At 41.1% G+C, this 297-nt stretch overlaps 1 protein-coding gene across 1 annotated transcript in view; it reads left to right on the forward strand.

Moving 5' to 3' along the window:
• The window catches only part of hspb11 (heat shock protein family B (small) member 11), a gene marked incomplete at its 5' end in the record, with an annotated part of 4,020 nt that overhangs the window by 469 nt on the left and 3,254 nt on the right, over positions 1–297 (forward strand). The window lies entirely within an intron of this gene.

Consider the following 297-nt stretch of genomic DNA (forward strand, 5'->3'; position numbering starts at 1 on the left):
GTCCAGGTTCCTGAGGTCCGGTGGTATGGAGGCTGTGGTAGTGTTACAGATACTGCTACTGTCGAAGAGACTGTTCCTGTGAAATCACGACTTATTGTCTGAATCATCTGTCTCGTAATCCTCCTAGACCACCTGCAAACACAGGTTGTGTGAATTGATAAAAACAGACTATTAAGATCTACATACTTACTCTGATAATAGAGACATTATGTAATAGTGAATGGCAGTGTTAATGCATTGGTCAACGTTAATTATGAACAGCTGGATCAGCTGGATAAGACTTTATTGATCCCACAC

Source organism: Morone saxatilis, unplaced genomic scaffold (genome assembly GCF_004916995.1).
Source record: "Morone saxatilis isolate NCDOM2014 unplaced genomic scaffold, NCSU_SB_2.0 Contig16, whole genome shotgun sequence".
Lineage (NCBI taxonomy): Eukaryota > Metazoa > Chordata > Actinopteri > Moronidae > Morone > Morone saxatilis.